This window comes from Lathyrus oleraceus, chromosome 2 (genome assembly GCF_024323335.1).
Source record: "Lathyrus oleraceus cultivar Zhongwan6 chromosome 2, CAAS_Psat_ZW6_1.0, whole genome shotgun sequence".
Classification (NCBI taxonomy): domain Eukaryota; kingdom Viridiplantae; phylum Streptophyta; class Magnoliopsida; order Fabales; family Fabaceae; genus Lathyrus; species Lathyrus oleraceus.
In genome coordinates, this window is record NC_066580.1 from 193,111,985 (window position 1) to 193,121,732 (window position 9,748).

A 9,748-nucleotide genomic window follows, 5' to 3' on the forward strand; every position below is an offset into this window, starting at 1 on the left:
AAGCGCCCTCTAAACACTTTACATTGACAACTTTAGAGGGCGCTTTTTCCTGAAAGCGCCCTCTAAACACTTTACATTGACAACTTTAGAGGGCGCTTTTTCCTGAAAGCGCCCTCTAAACACTTTACAATGACAACTTTAGAGGGCTCTTTTTGTTGAAAGCGCCCTCTAAACACTTTACACTGACAACTTTAGAGGGCGCTTTTTCCAGAAAGCGCCCTCTAAGGTGTCCCTGTATGGACCACTCCAGAGGGCGCTTTTTTCTTAAAGCGCACTATAATGTGGCCACTTTAGACAACGCTTTATCCAGGAGAACAAAGCGCTGTCTTTACCTATGCCAGCGCCAGATTAGAGGGCGCTTAAAACCGTTGTTATAGGCCAAAATAAGCGCCCTCTTTTCCCTTATTTGGCGTAGTGTGTTCTCATGGGCTTTTTAAAAAGTGTGAAGTGAGGTGTAAAATGTTGTTATTTTGGGCCAAACTTAAGTGAATGGATGTCCAAAGCATGGCCAAAAGAGGTAAAAAAAACGTGACTGGTTTGTGCAGCATGCTTAGAAAATCTAATTGGGCCAGCCAGGCCCAAAATCTGCCTAGAAAATCAAGTCATGGTGCCCACTTTAAATGAATGTATCTCTCAAACCATGGATCCAAATGAGATGATTCCAAAAGGATGTGAAATAGGACATGGCAAGGTACACTTGTTGTGAAGAAAGTATTTTCAAATAATGCCTTGAAGTGCAAGAAAACTGGCCAAGAAGTCTTGAAAAATTTTGAAGATTTTGGACTTAGAAATTTTTCTAAGTGTCCTAAAAAAATGTCTCACTTTGATTAAGCATAACTTTCTCAATTCTAATCCAAATGGAGAAAACGTTATATCTATAGAAAGCTTGGAACAAGAGGAACAACTTTCATGTTGGAGAAATTTTCAAATGGAGCTTTTATCTTGATGAAAAATGGGCTTAAAGTGAGTGCAACGATCATGAAAACTTGCCCTAAATGGAAAGTCAACCATTTCTAAATTAAGTAACTTTTCCAATTCCTGATTAAATGATGAATCCATGATAAAAACTTGATCAAATTTCACATGTAGGATCCCCTAGGCATGGATTTTGAGATTCCACTCTCAAAATGTCCGTAGTTGACTTTTCTGGCCCCACAGTTGACTTTTCCCAAAATGTCTGATTCCCGATTCCATTGATCAGTTGAAGCACTTCTAGCTCAAATAAAGAGCTGATTTTTTGTATGTAGATCCTTGTGAACATATGGAGGGCCATGGAAAAGAGTTTCACCCAAAGAATCATAAATAAACTGATTTTATACCAAACCCTAATTTTAGGGCAAAATGATTAGGAACTGATTGCACTGATTGCCAATGGATCTTTCTGAGATAATATTGAATCTTCCTAGGCCAAGATGCCTCTCTAATCATGACATGGATGAGCTCCTCTACTTCCAACCAAACATTTCCTGTTGCAGGTAGTCATGAAACCCTAATTTCTGATTAAATCCAGATGAACACTCTGATAGCTTTGAATCCTTCACTGATGAACTGAGGACCATAATAAGATACTTGGACCCCCCTGAGACCCTTGAGACTTGTATACTTAGAAAATGAAGTCCAATTCTAAAACTTGCTTTGCGTGGGCTCCTTCTGTTAAGGAGTGATCGATCAAAACCTGATCTCCATGTCATTAATGCAGTATGCAATGAGTATGACCTAATATGATGCTAATGAAGTGTAAAACATAATCCCATGCTTACAGGAAAAATGAAGGGTAAATTTTGGAGTATTGTAGGGACATGAGTGACCTAGATGGAATTTGCCCATCCCACATAACAGGATAAATGTCTATGGGCCCAATATTGAACTGGACAAGGATGACACAGTGTATGGCTTGTGTTCAATATATACATAAGGGCAAAAGGGTAATTGTACACATAAGTATTATCATAAAAAGATTTGTCAGATCACATGACATTTTCGTGTCTTGGGTAGCAGTGATGTGTTGCTAGATACCGCTCACTGTTTATTATGTTAAATACATGATTTAATATAATTGCCAATGCCGCGAAAACCTACAGGGTCACACACAAAAGGACGGATTGATGAGAGATAGAGTAACTAAGGAACATCGTAAGGTACGATGCACTTAAGTGAATTGTAGAACATTGTAAGGTACGGTGTACTTATGTAGAATACGAAATCTGGTAAGGTACCACGCGCTTAAGTGACTTTGGCATATTATAAGATATGGGCCACATACACTGAAATGGGCTTTTTAGCTTGCAGCCCACACAAATGGTTCTATAAATAGAATCCTTGTGCAGAAGCATTTGAGTAGTTGCAATTTCGTTTCTCTCTCTCTCTCTCTCACTCAAAGCTTTCGTTCGTAACAACTAACACTGAGATTGAAGGAATCCGTTCGTGTGGACTGAGTAGAGGCGTTGTCATCGTTCAACGTTTATGATCGCTCTGTAGATCTGCATCAAAGGTTTCGATCGTCACAAGAGGTAACGATTCTATCACTGATCATGCCCATTCGTAAGGATCACTAAAGGAGATTTTTTTTAAATTCCGCTGCGTTTTGGATCGCCCTTCTCCTTCAATGGTATCAGAGCCACTTACAAAACCGTGCATCTGATAGCTGTTTATTTTCTGTATTTTCTGTATTCATATGATTAAAATATAGAATGAATGAAAGAATAAACGAGTAATTAAATTTGGCATCATGTGTGTATGATTTGGATGATTGATATTGACTATGCTTCGGAATCCGACGTTAATATGGTGAAGCAGCGATACATCGATTGTCCATAGGTTACGCAATTGAGATCGATCAAGTTATATATATGATATAAGTAATCCTGATGCAAAATACTGTATATATGATATACTGTTTCTGTTTCGTTCATTAAAACACTTGATGGTTATTTTCCTTTGAGCGATCAATGGTCATTTGCTTCTTGATCCGACATTAGTATGGTAAAGCAATGACGTGTTGATCAATCATACTGAATTAACAATCGAGGTTTGTTTGACGGTCTGAAATTGGTGCATTAGGGTTAATGACGGCACAAGGGTTGTGCTATCAAAGAGTTATGCGATTAGGGTTATGACTGCGCAAGAGTTGTGCTTTAAAGTATCAAGTGTTGATGCGAAAAACGACATCGATTTCAAATGAATTATTCATTAAAAATTTAAGTCGGGCAGCGGAACCCCCGTCCGCTGACCGGGCAGTGGAACCCCCGTCCGCTGACGGGGCAGCGGACCCCTAGCTAACTCTGCATAGTGTGATTGGTCGCTGAAATTTAATTTGGTTTTAATTAATTAACAGAATTTAAATTAATAATAATAATGTGTTTATTATTATTGTCTTGTGGTGATCGGTTATGGCCTTAGTTTTCCTTTATTTTGTTTTGAGATTTTAAAATACGACCTGTGTGTCGTGCCTCTCTTTTAATCTCTCAATGTAACTTCTTTTCTCATCCCACTCCCTGGTATTTAAAACGAGTTTCTTTTATGTAATGTAATGTTATGAAGAAAGAGAAGAATACAATATCAAAGGAGGACAACCTTGAAGATCTTGCTTGGAGAAGCTTAGATCATTATTAGGTTAGCTTAGGTTCTCTCATTGGCTTGGGAAAACAATTGCGATAGGGGCCATAAATTATTCATTATGTATGTTGATGCATAAGAATGTATGTTGATGCATGTGAGAGACGATTTATATGATAAATAAGCCGGTGAGATCAGAATAATTGCAAATTCCCTCAAATTAAATATTAAGTTTATGCTTTCCATGTTTTAGCACTCATCAAGACTAGTATCAGATAATGTAGGTTTCGCCTACGCGAGGTGCATGTTCTATATTAGTAAGGTGAGATGGGATAATTGTAATATCCAATTGCTAAAACAAGGGGTAAAACATAACTAAACAAGTTATAATAAGATTATATATGTTTAGAAGCAAGAGTTGGAAATGATCCATGTGATGGATTGGAATAAGGAGTTATTCACCCAACTAAAATATTCGAGAGTTGTATTAGATACAATTGGAAGGAGTTCCTACCTAAATAACCTAGTTTTATGTAATCCGCCTATGCGGACTTAAAACAAAGTGAAATGTGGATCTTGACCCACTAGAAAATCTTCCAATGGGATTTTCCGAATCAAATGGTTGGGGTCATTCGTTTTGAGTAAAATAGTGGGAGCATATTTAATTAAAGGCCTAATTAAATATGTTATTGATACTTATGTTTTCATTATTTTCATGTAGATTAACATGACAATAAACACCTTTTACAACATTTTGCGATCAATCCTTGACAAGGAAAAATTGTCTGGGATAAATTTTCTGGATTGGCACCGAAATTTGAGGATTATCCTCAAACATGATAGAAAGTTGTATGTCTTGGAGAAACCTGTTCCTGAAGAGGAACCTCCTAGTTCTGCACCTAAGGCAGAAAGAGATGCTTATAAGAAGCATGTCGATGATGCCAATGAAACTGCTTGCCTCATGCTAGCTACCATGAACTCAGAGTTGCAAAAGCAACATGAGAATATGGCAGCGTTCGATATGATCGAACACCTGAAGATGCTCTATCAAGAGCAAGCAAGGCATGAAAGATTTGAAGTTTCAAAAGCCATTTTTCAAGGCAAGTTAGCTGAGGGCGCCCCTGTAGGTCTCGATGTGCTCAAGATGATTGGGTATGTGGAAAACCTTGAGAGGTTGGGTTTTCCCCTCGGAAAGGAACTTGCGACTAATTTAATCTTGCAATGTTGCCAAATAGATTCAGTCAATTTGTCCTTAATTTCAATATGAATGATATGGACAAATCTCTTCCTGAACTACTAGCCATGTTAAGAACCGCTGAGCAGAATCTGAAGTTAAAAGGGAAGTCCATTCTGATGATCAAAAATGGAAAGAGACAGAACAAAAGACCCACCAAGGAGAGTGATAAAGGGAAAGGCAAGGAAGTTGCCAATCCCAAATCCATTGTTGCTGCTTTGAAGCCTAGTAGAGGCATAGCAAAGGAAGACACTTGCTTCCATTGCGGTAAGACCGAACACTAGAAGAGAAACTTCCCAAAGTACCTGGAAGATAAGAAGAATGGAGTAGAGACTTCAACTTCAGGTATTTTTGTTATTAAAATTAATTTATCTACTTTTGCATCATGAGTATTAGATACTAGATGCGGTTCTCACATTTGTACCAATGTGCAGGGGCTAAAAAGGAGTAGAGATTTGGCAAAAGGTGAAGTTGACCTATGAGTTGGCAATGGAGCAAAGGTTATTGCCTTAACCGTAGGAATTTAGGTATTGACTTTACCTAGTGGTTTAATAATTCAGTTAGAGAACTGTTATTATGTACCTGCAATTAGCAGGAATATTATTTCCGTTTCTTGTTTGGACAAGTTTGGTTTTTCATTTATAATAAAGAAAAATTGTTTGTCAATTTATTTGAATGATATATTCTATGCTACTGCACAAATGAACAATGGACTATATGTCCTTGATCTTGAAATGCCTATTTATAACATTAATACTAAAAGGATGAAACCTAATGAGTTAAGTCCAACTTACCTTTGGCATTGTCGATTAGGCCACATAAATGAGAAACGCATTTCCAAACTCCATAAAGATGGACTCTTGGACTCTTTTAATTATGAATCATATGAGACATGCAGATCTTGTTTAATTGGAAAGATGACAAAGTCTCCATTCACAGGAAAATGTGAAAGAGCTAATGATCTTTTGGCCCTCATACATACTGATGTATATGGACCACTGAACATACCAGCCAGAGGAGGTTTTCAGTACTTCAACACATTTACTGATGATTTCAGTAGATATGGTTATGTGTATTTAATGAAACACAAATCAGATTCCTTTGAAAAGTACAAGGAATTCAAGAATGAAGTACAAAACCAACTACGTAAGAATATTAAAACTCTTCGATCAGATCGAGGTGGTGAGTATTTAAGCCTAGAGTTTGATGACCATCTGAAAGAGTGTGGGATCCTATCCCAACTCACTCCTCCTGGAACACCCCAATGGAACAGTGTATTTGAGAGAAGAAATCGAACCCTATTAGACATGGTCTGATCCATGATGAGTCACGCCGATCTTCCAAACTCCTTTTGGGGACATGCACTATTGACAGTAGCTTTTACACTTAACTATGTTCCATCCAAAAAGGTTGAGAAGACACCATATGAGATATGGAGTGGTAAGAAACCACATATGTCTTACAGGAAGATTTGGGGTTGCGAATTTTATGTGAAACGACAAATTTCAACTAAGCTTGAGCCCAAATCTGACAAATGCTTATTTGTGGGGTATCCTAAAGAAACAAGAGGGTATTACTTCAACAATCCTTCTGAGGGAAAAGTGTTTGTCGCTCGAACTGGAGTTTTCCTAGAAAAGGATTTTATTTCCAAAGGAATCAGTGGGAGGAAAGTATAGGTTGAAGAAATTCAAGAATCACAAAGCATTGATACATCTATGGAGGAATTAGAGCAGGAAACACAAGTAGTTGTGGAAGAGCAACCTGCTCAAGTAGAACAAGACCAACGTAGGTCAACAGGATACGTCACCTACCTGAGAGATATGGATATCTCTCATAACTGATCAAGGTGATGTATTACTCATGGATCAAGATGAGCCTATGACCTACCAAGAGGCCATAACTGGTCCCGAGTCTGAGAAGTGGCTAGAAGCCATGAAATCTGAAATGGATTCCATGTACACAAACCAAGTTTGGACCTTAGTAGAACCTTCTGTAGGAGTTAACCCTATAGGATGCAAGTGGGTCTTCAAAAAGAAGACTGACATGGATGGTAAGGTACATACCTATAAGGCAAGACTGGTTGCAAAAGGATATAAACAAATTCATGGGGTTGACTATAATGAAACCTTTTCACCAGTTGCAATGCTTAAATCTGTTCATATTTTACTTGCTATCCCTGCATATCATGATTATGAAATATGGCATATGGATGTCAAAACTGCTTTCCTTAGTGGGAATCTTCTTGAGGATGTGTACATGACACAACCTGAAGGATTTGACATACCAGAAGAAGCCCAAAAGATATGTAAGTTACAAAGATCAATCTATGGATTGAAGCAAGCTTCTAGAAGCTGGAATCTTCATTTTGATGAAACAGTAAAACAATATGGATTCATCAAGAACAAAGATGAGCCTTGTGTCTACAAGAAGGTTAGTGGGAGCATGATCATTTTCCTGGTATTATATGTAGATGACATATTACTCATTGGAAACGATGCCCCTACCCTACAACAAGTAAAGTCTTGGTTGGGGAAATGATTTTCTATGAAGGACCTAGGTGAAGCAGCCTATATATTAGGAATCAGAATCTATAGAGATAGATCATAAAAACTGCTTGGCCTAAGTCAGAGTACATACATAAACAAAGTGCTGAGACGCTTTAATATGCATGATTCCAAGAAAGGATTCATATCTATGCAACACGGCATGTGCCTATCAAAAACACAATCCCCTTCAACTAAGGAAGAAAGGGATCGCATGAATAAGATTCCATATGCATCTGCAATAGGATCTATTATGTATGCCATGTTATGTACTCGACTAGATGTCTCATATGCTTTAAGTGCAACGAGTAGGTACCAATCTGATCCCGGTTATGCTTATTGGGTAGCTGTCAAGAATATCCTTAAGTATTTGAGAAGGACTAAGGACTCATTCTTGATATATGGAGGTCAGGAAGAGCTTGTTGTAATTGGATACACTGATGCTAGCTTCCAGACAGATAAGGATGACTTTAGATCGCAATCTGGTTATGTTATTTGCTTAAACCGTGGCGCTGTGAGCTGGAAAAGTTCAAAGCAAGATACCGTTGCTGATCCTACAACCAAGGTCGAGTATATTGTTGCCTCAAGTGCAGCAAAGGAAGCTATTTCGATCAAAAAGTTCATTAGTGAACTTTGCATAGTTCCTAGCATTGTGGATCCCATTGGTCTCTATTGTGATAACAATGGTGCTCTCGCACAAGCTAAGGAGCCTAGATCTCACCAACGACCCAAACACATACTTAGGCCGAAGGAGAAGAGCGATCCAAAACGCAGCGAAATTTAAAATTTCTCCTTTAGTGATTCTTAGGAATGGGCATGATCAGTGATAGAATCGTTACCTCTTGTAGCGATTGTAACCTTTGCTGCAGATCTACGGAGCGATCACGAACGTTGAACGATGACGACGCCTCTACTCAGTCCACACGAACGGATTCCTTCAATCTCAGTGCTAGCTGCTACGAATTAAGGCTTTGAGTAGTGAGAGAGAGAGAGAGAAACAAAATTGCATCTGCACAAATGCTTCTACACAAGGGTTCTATTTATAGAACCACTTGTGTGGGCTGCAAGCTAAAAAGCCCACTCAAGTGTATGTGGCCCATATCTTATAATATGCCAAAATCACTTAAGCGCGTGGTACCTTACCATATTTCGTATTCTACTTAAGTACATTGTACCTTACGATGTTCTACAATTCATTTAAGTGCACCGTACATTACGGTATTCCTTAGTTACTCTATCTCTTATCAATTCGTCCTTTTGTGTGTGACCTTGTAGGTTTTCGCGGCATTGGCAATTATATTAAATCACGTATTTAACATAATAAACAGTGAGCGTATCTAGCAAAACATCACTGCTACCTAAGACACGAAAATGTCATGTGATCTGACAAATCCTTTTGTGATAATACTTATGTGTATAATTACTCTCTTGCCCTTATATCTATATTGAACACAAGGCATAGACTGTGTCATCCTTGTCCAGTTCAATATTGGGCCCATAGACATTGATCATGTTACGCAGGATGGGAAAATTCCATCTAGGTCACTCATGTCCCTTAGCATGCTTCGTGGAGTACCCATCAACTGTCTCTATGGTCATCCAGTTACGGACAATGTTTGATCAGCAATAAGGCACTCGACTCTACATCTAGGGTCCATAGTGGTTTCAGGTCGAAGGGTGGTATACACCATTATCACCATGAGAATAACTTATGACACTTTGCATAACATTCTATATAGTATTATCGTAGTGAGTCAATCCAGTATAAATATTATACTTAATATTCATACCTATGTTTAAGACTTGATAACTCCTTATCCATGATCCATGAGATGTGATCATCAGTCTATATACATAATAGTCTTAATGCTTTAATGTTATCCCACTTCACAATAAAGCTCAACTACGGATACTTTAAAAATAATGTCCTTATGTTTAATGTGATCTCATGATTAAGTCACACTTGATACATTAAACGGACTTGCTATTCTAGGGACTTCATTAAACAAACATAATAAAGAAAAAGCCTTTTATTATTAATAAATAATTCAATACAAGTACCAAAAGTATTGACCTCTAGGGCTTACACCAACATAGGCGTTATCACCTCATTCGAGACCGGGCAGCGGACCCCCGGCTAACTCTGCGTAGTGTGATCGGTCGCCGAAATTTAATTTGGTTTTAATTAATTAAAAGAATTAAAATTAATAATAATAATAATAATGTGTTTATTATTATTGTCTTGTGGTGATCGGTTATGGCCTTATTTTTCCTTTATTTTATTTTGGATTTTTAAAATATGATATGCGTGTTGTGCCTCTCTTCTAATCGCTTAATGTAACTTCTTTTCTCATCTCACTCCCTCGTATGTAAAACGAGTTTCTTTTATGTAATGTAATTTTATGAAGAAAGAGAA